This window comes from Chamaea fasciata, unplaced genomic scaffold (assembly GCF_029207755.1).
Source record: "Chamaea fasciata isolate MVZ Bird 193981 ecotype frontalis unplaced genomic scaffold, bChaFas1.0.hap1 SCAF_2, whole genome shotgun sequence".
NCBI classification, from domain to species: domain Eukaryota; kingdom Metazoa; phylum Chordata; class Aves; order Passeriformes; family Sylviidae; genus Chamaea; species Chamaea fasciata.
In genome coordinates, this window is record NW_027094087.1 from 18,438,194 (window position 1) to 18,462,741 (window position 24,548).

The following is a 24,548-nucleotide window of genomic DNA, read 5'->3' on the forward strand; positions in this document are numbered from 1 at the left end:
TGAGAAAGCAGCAACTCACTGTGAGGGTATCAAGAGTCTGTTCCCCAAGAAGAGATTCGTTTGTCGTGATGAAAGAATACCTTTTTTTCTCTGAGAACAAGATGCATTCTAGAGTGTAGTAGAGGCCTAATCCTGAGTGAATATAACCAGAGTTCAGCAGAATATGGTACCAAGAGCACTCTCCAAAACAGGATCAAACATGAAAAATAAAATGCAATCACTAATACTACTTTTCTCTTTATGATTTAGAAACTTTCAGCACCTGCAAGAAAGGAGACAAAACTGGCAATGTTGTCACACTTACAGAACCATGTTTTCCAGATAAAAATTACTTTTTGTGAAGTTGATATATTTTTAAAGCACTTTTTAACAATTCATTGCATAATTCAAATGGCCTCTACACTACAAACAGCTAATATATTTATGCTGGCAGAACTGTCAGTGCATTTTTGTTATAAGAAGCTTGGAGGTCTGCTACAAATAATCTCCAAAGAGTAACTCTAATTAGCGGCTAAAGTTGGCATATTTCCTGCTATCTGAAATTAGATCAGAGAGTTAGGCTGAGATGAAAAAGTCCTATTAACTCCCTAGGCTTCCAGTTCCTGTTTATTGGTGGAAATTAATGTTTTGAACTTTATCAACCATTATCTAAAGAAGTCTGGAGTCAGTGGTAACAGAGTGATTCAAGAGAGACTTTACAGGCTATGAAGTACCATAGGTCCTCTACATAAATATCCATATAAAAACTTTATTTAATGGTTACATGAAGCTGAACAATAGTCAGGAAAGATGGTCGAGTGGCCAGCATGCCAGCCTGGCAATTATTAGGAGTGGGAGACATTCCTTGCTCCAAGGTACTATTTAATCATTTCTGCATGACCTAGAAAAATTCTCTTTGGGGGAGGGAGAAAGTGGGGGAGATTAACCAAAGGTTGCCTACAGTTAAGCAAATCTTTGTTTTTCCTACAGCTTGTGGAAACAGAGAGACTCCTTCAGACAAAGCAGCCCAGCTTTTTGGTGTTCAGTGACTGGAGTGAGCCTTTGAAGAGATCCATTTGTCATCTGTAAAACAGAAATAGCACTGCTCCATCTCATGGGAACATTAAACAGATGGGTACTTTCCTCTGCTTCCTAGAGACCTCAACCTGCCCTGGACAGAAGCAAACACCATAACTCTCCCCACATGGCTCTGCAGCTTCCCTGGGGCCTTTGGTGCTGAGACTGGGCTTTACATTTCAGTTTGCCTTCCACACAACTTTAGCAACTCTGAGGTTTGCCACAGCTACATGTTCCTCTCCTCCTGCACAGCTTGGAAAATATTAAAATGAGTAAGCTCCTTTTAAACATCAGGACAGGGACAGGACAGGTAGAAAGACAGCAGAAAGGAAGGCAAATCATCCTCTTGGGAAGTATATTTGAACCTCAGTTCTCAGAACTTCTAAACAAGGAAGATATTTGTCAAATTGTATTTTGCCCTACCAAACAAATGGGAAAGAAAGCAATTTTTACATCCTGAGGCTAGGCACCGAAAACCAATGTAATTCTAGAGTTAATATGTAGACAAATAGGGAAATGTTATTAGGTCAGGCTGCTTTTGTTCAGACAGAGCCATAGAGAATTTAGGCTATCTCTTAGTTCTGGTAATCAGCCTGAGCAGACAAATCAATGTCTTAAGCTCTTAATAGCTACAGAAACAAATACTAAAGCTAGGCTTATGTTTCAAAAGAAAGTTATGGTTTAAAAAAATCCATTATCCCACCCAGTATGTGGAAATTTTCTGCAAAATCCACCACAAAAATTTACAACTTAAGAAAATCTGCTGTGAAACTATATCCTAACAGACAGTATTCTGAGGGTACCTTCACCCCTTCCTCCACACCACAAAGTGCACCACACAAACCCTTGCATTCACATGTTGAGATTACCCTTCTCTATCTTTGCTTTCTAGTATGAGTGCTTTTTTTACACTTTTTTGTTTTCCTCCTGAAGAGGACAGACAGGATCTAAAAACACTTCAAAGGAAACAGGAAGAATCTACCTCCTTAGGCCTGTGTTCACAGCAAAGCCAACATAACTGAACTGCTGCCTCAGGAATGGATCCCATCCAACCAAAGAGCCCTTTGCTGAAAGCTTGACAATGGTTAAAAGCCAAGTTGGTGGCAGCAAAAAGCCAGGGGTCAAAATTCAAATGAGTGCAATTTATCCTCCTGCCTACCCAAATACCCTACTGGAGGGAACGCAGGCAAAACCCAGTTGCATACAACCAGGGTTGCAGTACTATCCAAAAGGTTCATTCCCAGGAAATTCAAGCAATTTCAGGAAATTTCTCTCAGTCCTTTCCAGTAAACAGCAGTGTATCACAGCAGGGGAAGCAGCAGGTGCATCTCTGAAGCCTCGTGACTGAATAGAGATATCTGCAGGGTGAACAAGGCAACAGGGCTGAGTTCTAGGGTGGAAGTCTGCAGGAGCAGGCTTTCTTTCACCATAACATTGTATTACTAAAGCAGAGATACTTTACATTGCCAGCAGAGCAATGAGTGAATCAAATGAGCCTCCAGCAACTAACTGCCATAGGAATTTTACTTGCGGACTGTAGTACTTTGGAGAAAAGTGTTTATACAGTTGCTGTGAATTTCACGTGGCTCTGTGGATGCTCTCTGTATCCTGTATTTTTGGGAAACTAAATAATCCGTTGGGTAGGAAGACCTAGACACTGGCAGGGTTGCCCAGAAATGTGAGATCAAGCAATCATGAATCCCTCCCCTGGTCTGTTGAAGGAAGGAGTGGGCCTTCAGCCAACAGAATATGTTTGTCTTTGGACATGCTCTGCAAAAACACACTAAAGGTGAGAGCTTGAATACTCAAGCTGAGATAGCGTCAGTTAAAGCAGCAGTGTTCTCCACTCAACCGAACAGTGACGAGGACTGTTTAACAAAGGAGAATTTTTCAGCAAAAACTAGTCAATTTCTTGCTGGAGGGCAACATGAAGAGGCTTGGTCTCCCCTGCAAAATTTAAACCAAACCTGGGGACAAGACCAGAGTCATCTGATGCTTAATATAGATTTGTAATATTTTACAGTTCAACCCTGTGGGTGTTTATCTTGCTAAGCCTCTTCCTTTAGTGTACTGTTCTGTTGTCCCCAAAGGGTGCAACAAGGTGAAACACACCAGCAAACTGTAGACAGTTTGGGATGACCAAGAAACAACTTCAAGCTGAACAGAAGGCCTGCATGTTTCAATGCCATGGGGATGTGTATTAAGGGCACTTAGAACTATTAAAAAGATGTGTCTTTATGTAGATAGAGGAAATTAATGCCTACAGAATAATGTACTTTTGTAGGACTATCTGCCGACAGCAGGGAGAAGGAATTCTGCTGACCTGAGATATTCTAGAATATGTGGTTTTATTGCATGGGTCGTGGGGGAAAAGGGCCTTGCCTTCAGCCACCAGCCTCGGCTGAAGGAGAGTCCCAGAGAGAGCGAGAGGAAGAGCAAGGGGGTAAGAGTTAAGAGAGAATGGAGCGAGGGAGCAAGGTGGCGGGGGTCAGAGAGCAGGGGGAAGAGGTAAGAGAGCAAGAGAGCAGGGAATAGAGAGGTAGAAGTAAGAGAGCGAGGAATAGAGAGGTTGAAGTAAGAGCCAGGAATAGAGGTTGAAGTAAGAGAGCGAGGAATAGAGAGCGAGGTCCTTCTTACAATGCATTATATCTTCTTTTATGATGAATATTCTAATTTACAGTGACCAACCAATACAAGACACAAAATCCTATAGAATCTACATATAGCCTATAAGAACTACTACATTACCATACTATGTTATATTTTAAACTCTAAAAACTACTCTTTAGACTTTTCTGTTTTGATACATTGACCTTTGGATCCCTTAGCCAGCAGAAAGGTATTGTTCAATCAAAAGGGATTCTTCTTCAGCTGGCTAGGCTATTGTTTTCAGGTTATATAGTAACTAAGACTCGGTATCCTACAACTCAAAGTAAGCTTCCATTTCTATTGTAGGTTTCATATTTTCAGAATCTTTTGCTAAACAATCATATTTATAAGGTTTCCCTGATTCATCTTCCCCAACATACTTTGAACTAATCACAACAGTCCAGAGAACATTAAAGAGCGATGAGACCTGTTTTTAACACAGATGATATATGTTTTTACTAAAGGACATGTTACTACTCTGAACTAGTTTTCCAGCTGCAATTAATAAGCTCTGGGTTCAGCTCCATTTGTGAGAATACAAAGCAGCTCTTTATGATTTCCCCACCCTAGAAATTGCCTCACTTTGGTCTATTCCCCACAACTGCAGTAGCCCCAAGGGAGTATTCAGCTTACCGGACATTTTTGTTGTTTGGCCTCTAAGATTTAGTAGAGTGACATCGAGGAGATGTGACATCTTGAAGAAGTTAGCCCAGTATTTCCAGAACCGGGGTAAATGAATCAGACCAGCCTATATTCTCTGTGCTGGGAAGGCTGCTCCACAATACTCCAAGACCTTTCCTTTGCTGAGGATCTGCTGGTGTCCTTGACAAAAGCATGTTTACACCTCCAGCAGAGTGGAAAAGTTCCCAACAGCTTGTGGGCACTGCATGCTCCATGTCCTGCCCGTATGTGCCCATCCTGTGCAAGTGGACCCTCCAAAGGAGCTCATGCACACTCGGGCACCTGCTCTCTTGGGTGTGCTCCAGTCCTTCTTGCACTCAACTGTGCCAGTGAAGGGAGCCTTGAGACCTCAGAGCTGCCCCCAAAACCAGTATAGCCACAGCAGGCATGCCAGTTTCTAAACTTCCCATGATGAGTCTGCTGAATTCTCTAACATGAAATGCACAGTAGCAACCAAGTCCAAAGTCAGTGAGTGCCCAAGACCCCCTTTGGCAAACAGGTGTTGCCTCTTCTCTATTCACACACACACACACACACCACCTTTCCGTTAGTATATTCAGCTAAATAACATGTTAATTCTGTTTTATAAATGGTTAACTCTTCCCCAGCTGCTCTAGAGAGGATATCTGTGTGTAGTACTGCTGTTATTTTAATGTATACATTGTTATTTATTTATGATGGGAGCATTAGGAAATGTACCTTGTGTGTGGAGCAGAAGAGGCTGAATCTCATGGTGGTTTCAAAGGAACGTTGTTCCCCGTCTCTGGCAGCTGCACCAAGTATTCCTGAACCTGAACCTTCCATGAAGCTTATTTGAAAAGAGAGAGCACAGATCTGGATCTAAAATTTGTCATGGAACATACAGAACAAAATTTTAATGTACAGTGAAAGCACAAGTTAAGGAATTTTGTTGAAAGTGTAAGAAAACAGTTCAACAGGTTTTAAGTCCAGTAGACACCTCTGCATGTTACCATCTAAAGTCTTACTGTAGTATTTGAATTGGGTGTGAATGTTTCTCTCAGCATGCAGTCTGTTATCTACACCTTTCTGAGACTCCTGTTACTGAAGAGTGAGCACAGTGCATGTATGTACCTAGTTTGCCATCTTTCACCGATCACTACAGTAATTACACAACTCTCTTTCAGTGCTGGCACATTATTCAGTGCAACATAAAAAAAAGCCTAAGTCCAAGTTATTATAGACTGCACTGAATAAAAACTCAGAGTACCTGAGACAAATGGAAGGAATAATGTGTAAGGATTGCAGAATATTGAAATTATTCTCCAAGGCACTCAATACTTTAGACTCAAGGGAAAGAAGACATAGGGGAGCCTTTTTGTAGAAGGTGGTGATGAGAAATCACACATTAGGTTATGGAAAGCTGTCCATTTTTTTCTGTACAAAGGTTCGGTGGCCAGATTCTGGAGAGTACTAAGGAGTCCTTAGAGACCAAGAAATAGCAGAGCTAGAGATATGGTATTGTCAGAATCAGTGTTTGTGCAAAAAGCTTCATAGTCATGGATTGATGCAAGTGACACAATTGGATGATTTTTTAAATTTAATTTTTACAAATGAATAGAGTATTGCTTTTCATAAAAGCTTTTTCCCCGTTTCATTGCAGTGCTACAGCTGAATAGAAGTAAGGTACATCATCCCCTGCTGAATCTCAGTTTTTTTGCAAAAGATTTATAAGAATCATCTCTCTGCCTGTAACACAGTTAAACTTAAATTTCTCAGTTATTTGTTTAAATCATGGAGACATCTGAAGAAAGGCATTACCAAAAGAGGTTTCAATTTCTGTGCACTGAATATTTTGACTATTCTTAAGCTTAACAGCAAATCCAAGGTCAAGATCAGCACTCACAAATTCCACAGAGCAACACAAGCAGAAATTATGAACCATACCTTGTTGGAACTGCTGGAGGTCAAGTCTGAATGAGGCATTTGCATTTGGCAAGAGATGTTTATCACTGATTTTGGAAAGGTTTGTTTCAGCAGAATTTTCCATGCTGTTTTCATGATGATATAGCTCCATTAACATCATCATTCAGTATCACTTTATCTCATCCATTCTTTACTATGGTGTTTATATCTCTGGATGATCCAAAAATTATGTTTATATGTAGCCAATCTCATTAACTCCTACATTTCACGAGATTCTGCATAAAACTAACGGCTTAGACTGACATGGCCTTGAACAAATAAAGTGCAAGGGAAAAGATTGATGCTTTCTCTATGGTTTAATACCACCAATACTAGTGCAGCAGGTGAATTTATGGCTGCACCCATTCACATGTATCATAAGAAAACTCAGCAGTGAAGTTTCCAGTGTTAATGTAAAGCTTGTGGAATGCACTTAACAGACTGGTTTGGCCAGATGTTGAAACAACTTCATTGGCATCTTTACCTCAGTTCTAAAGCACTTCTGATAAAATCCAGCACAAAAGTAGAGTAAAACTTACCCAAGTTCACCCAAGGTATGCTCTCCAGTTGACTGAACTCCTCCTTGAAAGATAAACTGTGTACATTAATCTCACCCCAAAATAGCAACATAGGATTCTAAGTTTACTACCGTAATGGCTGTCAGACCACGTCAGACCAGATCACTTCAGAGTCAGTGAAGACTAGAAGGAGTGTGTTGGTACATTTGAGAGAAACGAGTGAGCAAAGAAAATGCTAATACATTTCTGTGGGCCTCAAAGGACCCTTATCTCAGCTATAACCATTGTCTCTGGTTCAAGGATCCACTGTTGCAATCAAGTATCTTTTCTGTTTGGTAGTGCAAATGGTAGGAGAGTAAATATTAAGAACTATTAGGGACTCTGTCCAACTGTATGTATGCTTCTATGGGGAAAAATCCTACTTTTGTTGGATTGCCTACGTTTTCTTCTGCTCCATGGCACAAATGACATGAGACAGGAAAAGTCCAAGGACTGGACTGAATCTTTCTCACTGCCAAAGTACTTGCAACACACTGCAACATCTGTACTTTTCCTGGATCAAACCTCATCAATGTTACAGAATCTGCTTCTGGAACTGGCTGAAAAGCACAGCTGATGTAGCCAGACCAGAACTCCAGATCACACTCCCAGATTGGCATGTTGGCTCAGCTTTTTGACAGCAGTGCAGGAAACTGGTGATTATTTTTGTCATTAAAAGAAATGCAGATGGTATATGCAGTACTGCTATCAAGTTCTAGGCTATAGCCCCTCTAACCTGGCAGCCAGGAGCTACCATATCCCCTCAGCACTCAAAAATAGTTTGCTGTTTATACTATCACCAGTCACATTCTGTCCCTCAGAAATTTTTATTCAAGGACTCCACAACTGATTCACCTAGGAGAATGCTAATTTTAGTATAGCAAGCAAACAGAGGTCTGATTCAGCTCTCCTCAATACTGGATGCAGAACAGGATTTTGCCATTGGAAAGATGAAGGGATACAACAAGCATTGGACTGGCCTCCACTGGGAAATGGAGGGTAGGGAACAGGCCTGACCACAGAGCCAGGCTGAGCGTCTTGGAACACGTTGCTGGCAATTTCTTATGTAGAGGAGAATTAAAAAGTTCTTACAGTGGTGGACTGACACTGGCCAGGAGCCAAACAACCACACAGCCTCTAACTCACCCCACCGTCTTCATTGGGATGAGGGACAAATTAGGAAGAACAAAAATCAGTAAATTCATAGATCAAGCTAAAGACAGTAAAATAGCTGAAGGAAAGAAGAAGTTAAGCAGCAATTTGAAGGTAATAACTCACCAACTCCCACATAGCAGACTGATGGCCCAGCCAGTCCCTGAGCAATGGCCACCTTGGAAGAGAAAGCCCTCACCTCCTTCACTCTACCCCAGCTTTCATTGCTGAACATGTTGTTAGGATATCCATTTGGTCAATTCAGGTTTGCTGTCCTGCTGTGTCCCTTCCCAGCCATCAGCCTATTCCTCAGTGGAGCAGGAAAACACAAGCTATGACACTGTGCAAACACTGGTTAGCTATAGCCAAAACACTAGTGCATTATCAACACTGTTTTAGCCACAAATTCTAAAGGCAGAACTATAGAGGCTGATATGAAGGAAGTTATCTCCTGCCCAGGCAGACCCAATACATCAACTAAGGCAAAACTAATTTCCCAGGACTCCTCTCCTTAACTTTTAGCTTGAATAAAAGAAAAGGAAAAAAATCAATGTCTTGCTTTGTAATACAGTGACTAAAGTTTTTTTTCCAAACAAATGGGCAATTTGGGAAGAATATTACCACACAATTCATCAGATTGGCATAGCATATCGAAATACTAATAGATTATTTCCTGATTGCATTAAGATACGCAGGAATTTGGGATCAGGCAGGAGTATGGTATATACAACAATTGAGGACATTTGGAACTGTACCCTAAACAAAATATCACTCACTCTAACTGGAACACAATCAAGGGCTATTGGTTTATTCCTAACCAACATCATTTTTTTGCATGGCTGTGTAAGATACAACATCTAGGATGCAGGAGGTTTGGTTGGGCATCCAGGCCTCTGGACTATGTCTCTTTTGCCAATAAGTGCTGTATCATAGCTATTCGTACATTAAATTGCACAGCATTATATCATGAAAATCGGTCTTCAGTGCTTTACACTAGTTGTCACTTATTAACCAAATAATTTGAAACACCAGTGTAAAACCTGCTAAAATCAAGTAGTTCTGGTTGTGGGATTAAAGCTCTTGAGACCAGAAATCCAGGACATTTACAGGGAAAGAAGGGTGCTACATAAAATAATGATGACTATAGTCAAGGGTGTGAGGTAGAAATAATTAAATAATGGGCTCCTGTTTCAGCAGGCAGGATAATTAAAAGCAAATCAAGGAGTTCAGCTTCTCTAGATTGCTCAATGGTGCAAGATCACAGCTATAAGTGGAAGGTGAAAAAATACACAATTTCCACAAGAAAGGATAGAATTTCTGGTTGGTACAAATCTCAAAGTCATTAAAGTATCAAGAAGCTGACAACAGACACCATAAAACTGAACCTCACAGACAAACCAATGCTAGATGATAAACAGTGGACTTTTTGATGAGAAAGATCTGACCATAAAAACACTTCTTTTCTAGTGCAGCCAACTCAGGGCAAAACAAAGGCATTACAGCTACCCCAAAAGAAAATATTGAGGCCCCTCTTACATTGCCTGGTGAGAACTCAAGTTCCCATTTTTCTAATTTCAGATCTGTTACAGTTTTACAGAGTAATTTTGGTGAAAGCATCACAGAGCAAAACTGGAGTGACAGAGCCCTTCCCAGTTCATCATGGGGAATTTTTCAATCTGCAAAACATTTGAAATGTACAAAAGCCTTAAGTACTCCATGACATTCATCCCCAGCATGAATTATCTTCTTCATGGTGGCAGTTTTTTCCCTTCTCCTGAGGGCAAAAAAGGAAGGAGGGTATCAAAGCAGCTACTCTTGACACAAATATTTTATAATGCAGTCCACTGCTCTGCTTGATTCTGGGGCAAGATTCACTGAAGGACCTGGGGCTGCGGTATGCCCAGAATCATCTGGAGAACATTTAAATCTTCTCTATGCATGACACATAAAAGGCATCATAAAGGAAGGGCTGCTGCCATAGATCCTGGATGGATCCAGGGAGTGCAATTTTTTACACTGGGAAAACTACTTGACCAGTTGTTTTTCTGGAAGTGGGGATGACATTGATTGGAGAAGAAGGAGGCTGGTTCAGGATGACATTGACTGGAGAAGAAGGAGGCTGGTTCAGTTCTCAGTCTGTGGCAAGCATGAATTTTTCAGGAATACGGGCTCCAAGCCTGCCTGGAGGAAATTGAGAAAAACTTCTACTTCCCTTGTATACAATATTGAAAATGGAGTATTAATTCTGTTGGTCTTAAACTTAACAGGTATTATAAAGATTAAGAAAACCATTTCTAGTTGAAAGAAAGCAACAAAGAATTCTTCAGTTCTTTATTCAAAGTCTGTATTGAAGGAAAAACCTTGGAAATGTAAGCAGGGCATCTCACCAGCTCAACTGAATAAAAGATCAGAAGAGGAAAAACTGTGAAATAATTCTCCACCCAGAACTCAATCTGCATTCAAACTCAATTTATAGATGAATGAATGATGGAAACCATCTCAGGGCAAGGAAGCTCCAATCACCATCATTATTATTATATGAGAAAATACCATTACAGCATTCAAAACACTCACTAAAAATAGCACCTTGGGCCCAATTCTTCTTCAACAATGATTTCGAGTTTATACAATTTCAATTTGTGAATGATTTATTGAATTTCATGACCACCTACAAAGAAAATATTATCTTATTTGAAGGACATGCTTGCATTTTAAGATCCAGGAATTCCAATGCTGACTCAGCACAAGACAAACTGATTTGCTCTTGAAAATGTTTTTAAACAAAGGGAAGCATTTATTTGTCTACTCTCTATCCTGATATTAGATTTTAAAATGCTATTCTTAGTCTCTAGCAAAAGTACAATCATATACATACATATTTTAATTATGATTAATGTATTTATTATTTTGGATCTGAAAGGATCCAGAAACATGTATGGGGCTGTCTAAAGCTGGAGGGGTTAAAACATAACAGATAATGCAGGTGGCTGACACAAAATATTCAGTGCAAGGGAAGTTTTGGTGATAGTAAAATTGGGTCTGCCATAACTGGTAACAGACATGGCAGAACAGAATGGGTTCCATATTTGAGGCAGCACTTATCAGGGAAAACTGAACTTCTGGTCCCTGGGACTGAAACACAGGACAAGAATACTACTGAAATGGCCAGAATAATCTAGCAGTGTTGTCATTATGTATAGATCAAACCAGTTTGGTTTTTTTTTTTCTCGTAAATCTAGAACATGCACCACTTAGTTCTCAACAAAAATTCCACGCATGGAGCTTGCTGTATTGCTGCATCCGACCTAACTGGCACCTGGCTAAATATTCAGAACAGATGGTTGCCTTTGCATATCAATGGTATAACTGATGTAATGAAACAGTCCAACTTATAGATGCAGGGATACTGAAAAGCTCATTTGCAATGACATACTTCTCCCCCAGACTGCACAACATATTCAGTGTTTATCATGAGCATTGCTCAGGAAGCATTCCTGAGTGGTCCCAGTAATGCACATCGTGTCTCATTGCTGCCACAAAGCCATCTGCTTCCTGACTGAATGACTCCCAGGCCACAGGCAGCCCTCCCATGCTCTGATTCAAACATATAAATATTCACACCAGAATTCACAGATGGATATATGCTGGCAGGAGTATCTATAACACTTTCCTTACTCGGAACTAAAGCTTTTTAGGAAATAAATCTGTTGTGGTAAGAGAAAAGGGGTCAAGCATTCTGTAAAGCAATTTTATGTGAGTGTATACTTGAAAACTTTCCCTTTTTTAAAATGATACTCGCCCACCTTTAATCACAGTCATTCCACTTAAAAGAGGGAAAAAATAGTTACAGTAAAACCTTCTTGTTATCACATACGTCTCTACCACATCTATCACTCCCAGGGCTTTTCCACCTAACAACTCTCAAACCATCCTCAAATAAATCATAAAACCTAAACAAACAGAACTAATCTACTGAAATTTTAAAAGGTTGTAATGTCATAACAGGCTTGTACAGATCTAATACCATAGTGATGTTAAAAGTTGAGTTCATCCAAGGTGCCCAAGCCTGTTTATTTGTAACAGTTGTCCATTGCATTTCACATCCCTTTGGTTCTTCCCTTATTATCCAAATGCCTTTGATTAAAGAAGTAATTAAATATTTCCAAAGCTACTTGCAGTTATCATTAAGGTTTTACTAAAGTAAATAATACAATAACAACTCTTGGATTACCCACCACCCCACCTTTCTGTATTTTTTTCCTTCTAAATGAAAAGCAAAACAGGGAGAGGACCTAGTTTCAACTTTGCCCTTGAAAATCAGGCGCACAGTGTGCTTTGAATTCAGTTTGCACTCACAGCACACATGCACACAGTTGTCATCCCTCTTCGATAGCAAAAGCAGACTAAGCTCAGAACAGCAAATGCCCATGACCTTGAGAATTATCAGTAGTGATATAACACTTAGTGTGTAGGCACATGCAGGAAGTTAAACCATTAGGGTCTGTTCCTCACAGCTATTGTTGTGTCTCCTGTATTGCTGTAAGACCCAAGGAACACTATTTTTAAAACTGTATAGCTTCAGGGTCAAAAGGTACTTGCACAAAACTCTTAACTAATGGTTTTGCTCTCTTGCAGGTACTTGCAGTACTTCGGTGAGTTTTTTTCACAGAGAAAAGACTCAGAAATGACAGTGATATCTGCATAAAATCATAATCAGATATACAATGCAGAGCATGGTGGTTCATATATATACTAAAACAGACTGAAGTTTCAGTTCCCAGGTAGGTCTGTACTCAGTAATAAGTTCATAAGAAAAGGAACTAGTAGCTGGTGTAGAGGAAATTTAAGGAAGCCCTTTTCAAATTTTCATGCTTCCCTTTCAGAACAATTTCTACATACTTGCTTGGGGCCAAAGAATATTTTAAGAATATTTAAAGAATATTTTAAAAATTAAAACTCAGCAAGTAAAAGTACTCTTGCATTTGAGAAGACAGTGAAGTGAAAGGAAGGTACATATCCATACGAAGCACAGGGTTGTGTCCAGCCAAAGTTCAGGATAGGTCTTGGTTCTCTCTAAACTTCAGCTTCTCCTGGCTTCTTTACATTTATTAACAGCCTCACATCTAGCTGTTAAAAAGGCAGAGAATATCCTTAAAATAGATGAGCTACCTGACTGCAGCTCTTCCAGTTTCCTCACAGCACTGCATATTAAATGTTTCTCTTTAGGCTGCAGATCCTGAGAGGATAAAGGGATGATAAGACAAAATTTTCCATTTCCATTAGAAACCACTTTTTTATCATCCGTGATTTCAGAGAAAATGGTCTCACAAATGTATTTTAAAAGCACTTTATAGGTTGAGAAACTGGGGAGGAAGGAAATCCAAAGTGTGCTATTGTATATAACCCCAGATTATGGGGCTGGGGGCAGGGAGTGGGGGAGAGAAGCATCTCACAGTGTGACAAGTGATGGAGCTGGCAGTGTGACCTGACTTTGAAGATCGTCCGCAAACAACAACCTTCATTTCATGTACTGCTGTTTCAGATGCAAAGGATGATACTTCAGGTGACAACACTACTTATGATGCCACTCAGGCAGAAAGGAGAGGACTGCCCACGTGAGAAAGATTTACGTTCAGGCATGGTTTGTATCATTCAAACTACCTGTACATCATTTGTGGTGGTTCAGGCTACCAAAGGGTAACTCAAAAAGCTAAAATTTAAAACTCCAAACCTTTTGTGCTATACAACAGGGTTACAGCAAGGTGTAATTCCCTCTGTCTGGAGAAAGAACTCGACTTTCATAAGCCTGGGAAACCAATAAAGCAGAAGTGTTCCAAATAGACTTACAGAAAAATGCTCAAACACAGTGAAGAAAAGAGACAAAGAAGGGGCAGATGGTTGTGAAGGGCAATCCAGTCTCTCTGTATACAGAGGCGTTATTTGCTAGCAATAGCTTTATTAATGGCACTATCAATCTCTCATTCAACATAACAGAGCATTTTTTGCCACAATTTCCCACTCTCTCTGCTGAGCTGTATCAGGGGAAGTTGTGTCAGTGACTGGCATGCTGAATTTGGCTGTCACACTGACATGCTTGGCACAGGATGAAATGTCTGTGCTAGAAGCTGTAGGAGCTGCAAGTGGAGCTGTGTTTACATCACCAACAGATGAAGCACACTAGAGCTGAGAGCAAGGCATCAAATCAAGCTGAACCTGCTCTGCTGGGCTTGCTCCTTTAGTCCCAGCAGCAGTGCTGGTCAGGCCCAGCAGCAGAGTGGTAAAAAACCAGTGGTAGCATCATGGGAAGGCGTGGCACTGGGAGCACAGGGAGCAAGGCATGTGGGAGGGGAAGGACCAGGGGAGATAAGAAGGCAGCAGGAGCCATTTCAGACAGCAGAAGTGGGACACTGGCTTGAAGAGAGCGAGCATGAACAGAGCAGCAAGTTGAGGCAGTCACAACTGTGGGCGTTGTTCTGAAAGATTTGGGAAACTGCAGTCAATTCATTTATCCCATCAGCAGCTATCACCATCAGAGCCCAACCAAGGGTAGCAACTGGTGCAGAGTTTAGGCAGGAGTTTGCCAATATGGACTGAGCCCACAGTTCTATTACCCCTCTCTATAATGGGGCATTTCACTATAATGAAGCCAAGACAGTTTGAAGAGAACCTACTCTGAAATCAGGTTTCCCAGCTGCCTTTTCCAGCAAACTGCCCCATGAAAGACTCACTCTCAATTAGTTATGTTGGCAGCCAGCACTGCACTGCACCTAGTGAGACACATACAGTAACTGAATGTGACATGCCACCATAATGACAGATCAAACCAGTACATTCCAGAAGACAAAGTGCTCCAATACAAGGGGCTTAAAGAGGCACTAAAGAATTTATGGACAATGAAACACAACTGCAGGGAGGGTGATGAAATTATCAGGGCAAACACAGAGCCAAATGGCAGGATCATATAATCCTGTGCCACTGACAGACAACCTTGTTGGGAGTCTCAATACATCCATCTTCTTAATTGAAGCTGAGCTGAACTGATTTGATCACATTAGTATTGCCAGACACAAAAAATGATCAGAAAGAAAATTTTAAAACTTTTTTAATTGCTTGAGATTTTTTAAATTAAGAATTATTGGTAATTGCAATTAGTGAGTAGAAGCTAGTAGAAGTTTTTCATCTGAACTTTTAAAAATGTTTTTCAGTATAGATATAAATTTTTAAAAGATGTTTCATTTCCTTTAAATGTTTTCAATTTTTCACACACATAATTTTTAAAAACCAGGATTTTAGGGAGAAAAAAAAAGTGCTCTCCCCTTCATAAACCCCCAGCTGTGTTTTCAGTGAAAGGCCAAAAATACTTTATGGATTAAATGCAACATCTCTGCACTTCCTTCCTCACCAACACATACTGCCTTACTTCAAGTTGCCCTTCTACTAGAAGGACTGAATATGATTCAGTGATGGTTGACTTGACTTTAAGGAGAGCTGAAAGCACTCAGTTCTCTGTGGAAATCAGTCAATACCTCATAGTGTAAGTCCTCAAGAAGTGGAGTGGAGCAATGTCCTTTTTCCAGCTTGCTACCTGCAGGGAGGAGGATGCATGGCCAGGAGCACTGGGCAACTGCTGTTTATTTCTGCATGAGGAGCAGTAGCATTACAGTGTCTCTGGCTTGAACTGGGCAACCGAGTATTTTTTCTGATGTAAGACTGGTCTGGTAGGACTCAACCACCAACCAAATCAATCCCCTGCCAGGCTCCTAGGCTCAGTGCTGGCAAATGCACCCTGTGCTTTTGGCACACGTAAATGTTCTCCTGCAACTCAGCAGAATCTGGCTCCATTCTTCCTCTACAGAAAGCTTCCTTGGAGACCCTGAGAAAGTCATGTAATGACAGAGATTTAAATGTATTTAATTTTTTATAATTTTAACGCTTTTCTATACGGTACCAACTGCACTTGGACGGAACAATGCACTATGACAGATAATGCCTACACCAGCAGTGCAAGGAAGGGCAAAATGTGTGGCCAAGACAAATGCATATGAGTGAGGTGTTCAAAACAACACAGGCCATAGAAACCACAGCAGGTTATGCTCTGTAATTGCTATAGAGGAACTACAGTATTTTGATTTAAAAAAAATCTCATAGGTATGCACACATGCTTACCTACTTCCTATAGGTTTGCACCTTCTGTTTAGGGTTCCTTCTCCTCCACTGCAATAACCTGGGTCTCACACATAGTACCTGCCAGGCAAGAAATACCATATGCTGTGGGTTATCTGTAAATACAGGAATGCATATTGGCAGGGCAGTGTGTTTGTGCTAAATGATTAGTTAGCTAATGCAATTGCCAAATTTTCCTCTCATTTCCCACACTCCAGGAAGCGTTTGGATAGATTTTCTCTTTGCTGATGCCAGTTTATAAGAACTTAATTATCCTTAAGATGATTTTAAATTTGCCTGAAATGGGGAGAGATGGCTCTAAACCACAACACTCTGGGCCTAAGTCATCTGACAAGGGGCACTAGATAGTACCCGTTGGTATGTCTGATACACAAGTGCACTGTGTTACATTTTGAAAGCTATGCAGACCAGAAAAGAGGAAAGCCACCAGCACATCCTAACCCATATAAGTCCATGGAAGTGTTAGCTTCTGGCTGTCAAATTGTCCCAAGAAAATTTTCCTCTTCAACGTGAAATGTCACAGCACGGCTGGAATACCCACAAGAATAGAACTGTGTGTTTGCAAAGCAGCCCAAGACATTATTGGAGATGAACTGAGCCTCCCTATTCAGTCTCAATATCACAGGTGCTTCCAAATAACTTAAATGTTAATTTAGAGAGGAGATACATACACTGGGACTGCACAGACTGTCCTCTCTCACATTACATGGAGTACACAGCAATAACGTGGGAGAAGATGGACAGAAGAGCACAAAGGAAAATTGTTTAGTCCTTCCATGGTACATTCAGTATTTCTGGAATTACTGAGAGCCTGAATCTAGCCTTGGCCCTGACACCAAATAGAAGGTATCAAGGGAGATTACATACAAAAAAGAGAATTACTGGATAGTACAGCAGTAGCAGGTACTCAGAAAGCATATGGAGTGCAAGGATATTCTTCTCTCATTAAGAAAATCATGTTTGAAAGAAGCCTAAGGAGGACACTCTCAATTCTGAGTTGTCATAGGCAATCTCTCACTCTAAAGGAGGATTGCCTCAGCTCTCACAGAACCACAGAGCTTAGCATTAAATGAATGCTTCCACTCTCCTCTACTGTCTTTGGAACTGGGATGTTCTCTCTTGGAGGGCAAACCCCTGAGGCTTCCTCAGTGCTCAGCTGGATCCTTGAGCTTGTACAAGCCACCTGCACAGCAACACCATCCATTTAATTCAGCTGTGGCACGTCAGGCTCCCACTGGGGTCAAGGCCAGTCAGTGCTTTGCAGGAGGCAGACAGGAGCTTCCCCAGCCCAGCTTCCATTCCAGGTTGACAACAAAAATCCAACAGCTCGGGCACAGCTGAAGCAGCAGGGTCCCTTTTACTGAACTTGCCTCTGATATGCCAAGCCCTGCTGTGCCTGTGGAAATCAGGTTTACAATAGCAGCTGCAGCCATTAGCTCCCTCTTTTGTGATTCCCAGCATTATTATGCTGTTTGCGAACTTCACTTTAAATGACCAGACTATAGGCTGGGAGAGATGAGACTTAGGAGAAAAGCACATACACACACTGACACACAAAGAGTGACAAACCCCAATGGCATGGTTGTGTTTATGGTGTGTTATTTAGTGACATAAAATCACTGCTAAGATAATACAGGCGGCCTAAACCTCTAGCAGCCGTTTGACAGAGACGACAGACACACTCAAAAAAAGCCCTTTTCACAACATTCCACAGGGCAGTTAAATGCAGATGGGAAACAAAACAAACTCTAAGAAAACAAGTACCTTTTTGCCAGAAAAAATAGGTTCCTTTTCCTCATGTATGATGCACAGTGAGGGGGTAAAGCACTCGTCTCACAGAAGAAAATGACTTAAGTGGGCTTTGGAAAAGTTTTGCTTTAAGTTCAAATTCTACAAGCAGCTCTTGGAAGAAGCTGTTCTTTATGCCCTCCCCTCTGTCTCAAAGGCGAAACTACTACTTTCAGCCCAAGTCTTGACCAGGACATCAGGAAGCACAGCAGCAAAAATGGAACTGAATACATGAATCTAAAAATCTTGTTCCACATTTGAAAACCGAACCAACCAGGGTCATGTAATGTTAACTGGTATGATTGCACTTGTATTATTCTCTAGTGTGGACACAGATTTAGTGCTCCAAAGGCATGTAGCAGACCTCTGTGCATATGGCAATAGAGTCTGTGTGGGGGATGCAAAGCCTGCTGAGGCAGTTGATGTCCAGCCTGGCTGATTATTTCAGGCACCAAATTGTGTTTATGTGGCCCTAGCTGCATGTAGATGTGGGAGCAGTTTGGTTATGTGCACGTGAAAAGGCACCTGGGAACACGTGGAGCACAGTGCAGACATGCTACACTGCTCTGTGTGGAGCCAGCTCAGGCTCACAGCTGGTCCTGGCTGACTCTGTGCAGCTCTTCGTACAACACTGTCCAGCATGCACAGGGTGGATTACCACGTGTGCAGCCCCATCTCTGCATCACCTGCCTGTTCAAGGACAAAAGCTGTCTCCAGGTGTTAGTGCCTATAAACCTTCACAGATTCAACACACTGAATAGTACAAAGACATCAGAGCTGGTTTGCATGAGTCCCTCTTCATTCAGAAACAAGAATAACAAAGGTTCCATGATTCAGGATGTTCTTGCTCCCCATTGCTGCATATGATAACAACCATGGAGGAGATATGAAGATGCCATTATTCTATACATTTCCATGCTAGTGGCACAGCTGCTGAAGAGACACAGGCAATGCTGTCGGGGGAGTTAATTTACATCATCCAAGGTTCATTATCCAAGGGAATACCCTAGAGAGGGGTGGCAAGGATGATTGCAGTCACAACCAATCTGTTCCCACGGAGCCAAAGTACAATTTCTGATTTGGCAGGGCCAATAATCAACTGACCCACTTACACCCCTGTTTACAAGAGTTTGGCTCTGTGAGCAAGGGACAGAGACAGACCAGCATACACAGACCACACTACACTTTATGGCTGCTAATTGTCTTGGATGACTATTTATTTATATAAATAATTTACTTGTGTATCCCACCAAGAAGACACCTGAGCCCTACATCCTCTGCTAATGCTGACTTTAATGATCCACGTCCAGCACCTGGGTACCACCATTCCCATCCTGCTTCCCCAGCCCTCCAATAAAGGCCCTTGCCCATCTGTGCAGGAGGCAGATTAAATGATCAAGGACTAACAATGGCAACCTATCAGTCTGAAAACAGTTCTTGTGGGATCTGACAGGCTTCCTCAGGGCAAGCACTCTGCAGATGAGGCCTCGCTGCAGAGACCTAGAGTCCCTGGCTGCTTATTGTATTTAAACTATTTGTAGTTAAATAGTTGGTCCAGTACACTTAGACTCTTCTTCCAATCCTTGAAAAGTAAAATGTCTAGGGTTACATTTGTGAATGAGTCTATCATTCAGCTGGTTTCAGTGGGCAACAAATCTAGTTTGATTCATGAAACTATTGGGATGTTTTACTGAGGCTTTAGAGCTCATCCCTGAAAACTTTAACACAATTATGTATCTTTTGTAAGGGATGAACCTAAGCCTCAGTAAAAACCTCAACTTTGAAAGCTTTATAAACTTCCAAATTAGGCTAAAATCTAACCTTGGAAAAGGTATGTATTTTGACTAGGTGCTTTTTAATGCACCACAAGTAAGAGATGGTTTTGATAGATGTGTTTCTATCTTCTTTTAGTACCAGGACAGGCACTGTGAGCTTTGAATATAAATGTAGAGATTTTATTTCCATCAGGAATATGACTTCACACTGCTTCGTACTGCTTCATACTCATTTCCTTACATTTATTTTTAAAGAAAAACTATGAAAATTGAAATACTTAAAGTTTGTCAAAATGTAGTTTGACTTCATCTGAAAAGCATGAGTTTCTTGCCACTGCATGTCCCAACAATTCCATATCACGCAGCCCAATACTCCAGGAATGGCAGTTTAATTTTCATAATACATTACTGTCTATTAGTGAGACATTTGTGCCACACTATTCTTTATTATCTCAGACTCTAAATGTTACATTGTTCTCTAAGGGCTTCCTTCAGCTATGCCTTTTGGTACTCTTTCCTCAAACATTTTGTCCCATTAAGGCCTGTGGGCTTCATTTGATGGATAAAAGTTTGCAAGATGAACCTAGATTATTACAGTGATGACTACTCACATATGGAGAGCTCAGAGTATTTACAAAATAGTCCAAGCTGAACATAATGACAGTCAAATGTTTATCACTGCTGGAACAGAAGAGTGCACTGCTATTGCTAGTTCTCCCTTTTCTACAGCTAAACAATTTTGGGCTCCACGACAGAGAGTGAAGAAATATTTACCAGCACAACATGCGTGCACTGTGTATACAGCAGAGCTGCAATCACACCACATGCAAAGATACTAAATGTCAGCTTTTCAGCCTCAAGCAGGTGCTTGTCTTCAAAACCAAATATATTGGTAACCTTTGTGCCAGATGTATTTGGCAGAAAGCTCTGTGTTCAAATATAGGCTCTTCTGGAGCCTCAAGAATGGCTCCTCTAAATATTAACTAACACCAGGAATGTAGAAAAATGTAAACAACTTCTTTAGCCACTTTAGGCACCTACTGCTTTTCCCTTTGAAAATAGTACATGTGGATATAAAAGAAAAAAAAAGTAAAAGATTGTGAAGGCAGAGGAAAGAAGTACTACCTGGTGCTGGAAAACTAACCCAGCATCTTCATTTTTATGTGTCAATACCAATGAACACCAAATACGTGCTTTTTAAGTATTTCTGACTGTATTCCCTAGCTTTGTTTCCCTCATAAGTCTTTGGTTGCTTGGCAGATGCAAGCACCTTTTATTTGCTAGTGTTGCCCCTTCCCAGTATCCCAGATTTGCTAATCACCTCACAGTTTTTTGGCAAACACTAGCAACATTCAGCCAAGTCAGGTCTATGCCCACCATCTCAGAAAAGCTCTTGTCCTGCATTTCTGGAATATTTTATTACTTCACGACATTTTTGCCACGTGCCCTATCGGTCAGAAGATAGGAATCAGTTTTCTCCGTAGTAGGTAAGAGTATGCGTGCTCTTTTAAATTCTTTCACCTCTTCTTACCTTGCTACTCTCATGAATGCTGCCTTCACATAATCCTTCAGAAAACTTATCTAAATATGCTTCGGGACCTCTCATGATCTTTAACAGCAGTAGAGAGCCAGGTTTTAATTCTCCTGATCAAAAAACTTCTTGTAGCAAAGATAAAGAAGAAAGATGATTCAGATTCATATCAAACATCACTTCTATTGTGGTCAACAGGGAGGTCCTTCAGCTTTCACAATCCGGGTGTGCAAGTAACACCACAGTTAATAATCAGTGCTACATGTGGCTTACCCTTGATGAGACAAAATTGAGATAACCTGATGCAACATCTTCACTCACAATGCCCTCTGTGCAATTGCATTACCTCTGATATCACACAACAAAATTAATATTAGTCACAGCTTATTCACCCATATGTCTGAAATGTATGGGAGGTGCCATTTCAGTTAAAAATCACTCATGAGCTCTCTTCCCTCTGCTTCACCAACAGGTGGGGGAAGACAGCTCCTTATTGGTGGGGTCCAGAACACAGGTATACATGTGGGCATGACTGGAAAACCCAGTACCAGTTTAGCAGAGAGAATGTGAAATAGCAATGAGCCTTCTCCTTAGAGTGTTTATCAACAGATACTGCTTCAGACTCTCCGTGGGGGTATCTGACTTCACTGTTTGTGAGACAAGGCATCAATACCCAATTTACAACAAAGAGGTAGAAGCTTGGAAAATTTTCTGCTGGAGCAAGAAGTCCTCTGCTTCCCCAGTGTGTGACCTACTGGTGTTGGCAATACCTGCAGAAGAAAGTTTAAGAAATGTATTTGAAAAGCAGATCCATAACCTAGAGACACATTCACAGAGTGAAGATTTGAGTGCTTAAACTGACTGTCCCAAAGACATTACAGTCAGAGATCCCTCTAGACTTGGAATAAAATGGGGCCTTTTCAGCTAATGACAGACAGGGTTGTACAGCTGTGTGTGCAACGTATGTGCTTCTATATGCTTTAGAACAAAAGTAAGACCTCTTTCAATACTGATAATTATATCGACTCATTCTATAAGCTAAAAAATCCCTGAGAGCCCTGGGCAGCTGAAGTAATAATACATTATATTGAGCATTAATATCCCAAGAAAATAAAAAAAGCTCAGAAATGTGGTTACCTTTTTGATTCTAGTTTTCAACAAAGAACAATAGGCTATTTCTCACTTGGCAGTCATGGGTTATATAACTCCTTAGTCATAGAGGAAAACCCAGTCCATCAAATTTTTTGATGATTCAGGCAGACCTCCATAAATTTTTCTTCACTTAAACATTTTGACAGATGAGCAGATTAATTTCATTTTGTATCTTCTTCCTTCCCCTCTCCCAACAAGGCTCTAAAACCAATATTAAGACAAAAAAAGGATGCCAATTCACAAATGCCACTTCTCACTGTTTGGTAAATAAGTCCTATGTGACTGCTTTCACTTTTCTAGAGAGTTCTCATCTTTCAGTGCTTTTGCATCCAACAAGGATCTGTAGTTCACCTAACCATATATCTGCATGCTACAGCCTCTATTAGTTTGTCATCCCTCCAATATACTAGTCTTCTCTTTTTCCTACAAGTGCCTAGTGACCCAGCACATGTTTTATTTGTGGTTTTGATAAAAAGGGTTCCCCAGAATAAGAGATGTTCAGAAGATGCTACAGATGAGGGAACTAAAAATATAAAAAAATATACAGCCAAAATAATGGGAATGCATTTCACCAGGATTTTAAAACACACAAGGAAAAAAAAAAAAAAAAGAAAAGGCTTACCTTTCCACTATTGTGGAACTTCTAGAGGCTACAGAGCACTGTGCTCTAGGACACAGGGAAAGCTTGGCTGGTGTGCCAAGCTCAGGTGACCAGCAGCTACCCAGGGTATCAGGAAACCAAATCTTTTCAGTCTGCCATGGACTTTCTTTCCAGTCCCACAGCCACTCAGCCTGTATGTTACAGCACACACTTGTTTTTTGGATTTTTTTTTTGTAAAGCAAGTAAAGCAGAACCTATTTGAAGTCTTTTGGGTAGGAAATGTTAGATGGGTCTTGTCTAGAGGCCATACCACTAATATGATTTCCCTATCAGGTTGCACTCTTTGTGCACACCCTATCAGGTGTGCAAAGTCACTGTTCTACATAAACACTGTAGACCTACATGCATGTGCATTGAAGCAGCTGTTATTGGTGATGTGCAGGAAAGGGTGGTTTTGCTCTGTGTACTCTGCAAATACAGCAGTGATCAGATCTATACAGACAGTATGAGAAAAGGTCAGGGCTCAAACTTCCTCTAGGAGTTTCTACTGTTTCCAGAAGTTCTCATAAATTTATCTTGATTTGTTGGGTGCTATGTTACATAAACCAGAATAATCTCATGGTCATGCTTTTTGGTGAATTCAGAGAGCAAATATACTTTTATTTCCAGAACAGAGAACACAGTCATCTGTCCCATTAATTATTCCCCCCTGAATTCACTTAGTATCAAGATTTTTTCACTCCCCAAATCCACTTTCTTCATTGTTATCCATTCTTCCCTCAGGCACAACCCTCCACAGGAGCAGCATAATGGATTCCTGGTTAGTGGGGAGATGCAATCTCATTTTTGGCCATGATGGTACTAATGAAGCTCACCAGAGTGATTAATCAATCTTCTTTATATTTGCTCATGTCTGCTCCAAGAAAGCCTCTGCCAGTCAGGTTAAGATTAACACCAGAGTATCAACTCGTCAAAGCTTTAACTAGATCTGATATGATATAGACATGACATGGGCATGATTTTCATCTATCCGTCAAGGATAGATGAGTCAAGGAAAGCGAAAATCATGTGTAGGAGGCTTACTCTCTTCCCCTGTGTTTGTATCTCTGTTCAGTCTTCCCCACATACTTTCAGATAATCTGGGGTTATGCTGTGGCAACTGAGAATGCATGTGTTTCTCAGATCATCTTTAAATTGCCAATGAGAATAATTTTTGCCCCAGCATACCCCCTTGATCTCAGAATGAAATAACATTAGAAGGGTTGAACTGTAAAGAGTGACCTATATGATTTACAATGCTTTGCAGGCATAGCTAGTGGAAGAGCTGCTATTTTCTTTAAAAGTGAATTAACTTCCCACTTCAAAGTGGCAGGGTTTGTACAACTAAGAGAAAAAAAATTAAAAATATTAAAAAATATATACTCCTGCTTTCCCCAGGCATAAACATCCTCTGTCTTCTTATCTGTGTTTCAAACATCTGGCTTTGGCTTGTTAGATTC

At 40.8% G+C, this 24,548-nt stretch overlaps 1 long non-coding RNA gene across 1 annotated transcript in view; it reads right to left on the reverse strand.

Annotated features, from left to right (window-relative positions):
- LOC136285828 (uncharacterized) overlaps positions 1–24,548 on the reverse strand; it is an 87,530-nt gene that overhangs the window by 25,917 nt on the left and 37,065 nt on the right. Inside the window, exon 2 of the long non-coding RNA XR_010719559.1 lies at positions 16,185–16,262. This is a non-coding gene — a long non-coding RNA (uncharacterized lncRNA). The remainder of the gene's footprint in view (positions 1–16,184; positions 16,263–24,548) is intronic.